The 599-nt window shown below is 40.6% G+C and overlaps 1 pseudogene; it reads right to left on the reverse strand.

Annotated features, from left to right (window-relative positions):
- Positions 1-312: 312 nt before the first annotated feature.
- Positions 313-599, reverse strand: part of LOC105516820 — a 4,508-nt pseudogene continuing 4,221 nt past the window's right edge.

The following is a 599-nucleotide window of genomic DNA, read 5'->3' on the forward strand; positions in this document are numbered from 1 at the left end:
TGTTACAACTTAAAAGGAACCAGGTTGGGAAGACCTTCAAAATATTGGTCATTAAATCACAAATAAAATTTTTCTTAAAACTGGACCTTGGTAAGTGGAGTGTCTTTTCTTAGTTCAAACTCTGCAAATTGACTCTAACGTTCATAATCATGCTCTTTTATGTGATTTAAGCAGAGATACTGTTGGTCTATACTTTGTAAGAGAACAGGTAACTCTAGCACAGAAGAAACATTATATAACATGGAACAGGGTAGGACTTCAGTGGTACTATTCCGTTTTTATTGATCCGGAATGTTGCTTTCAATCCTGCTTTCAATCCCCAGGTTGTACTCTGAGAGGATTGCAGCAGTAATAAAACATGGATGGTGCTGGCTCTCCTCCTTCTGTTCTTCACCTACAACAGTGTCGAAACAGGACTCACAGCCACAAGCCTCAGTCTTCTCCCTCTGAGTCTGTCTGTCCCCATTTGTTAATAGAAGTAGGCGGACCTCCTTTTGAAGTTCAGTGAACATGGCTTTGACATCTTCTGCTAGTGTCATACGCTGTCACCGTTTAGATTTCCAAAGGAAGTAGCATTCTTCAGCCGATTTTCTACTGGC

The sequence above is a fragment of the Colobus angolensis genome, unplaced genomic scaffold (assembly GCF_000951035.1).
Source record: "Colobus angolensis palliatus isolate OR3802 unplaced genomic scaffold, Cang.pa_1.0 Scaffold290, whole genome shotgun sequence".
Lineage (NCBI taxonomy): Eukaryota > Metazoa > Chordata > Mammalia > Primates > Cercopithecidae > Colobus > Colobus angolensis.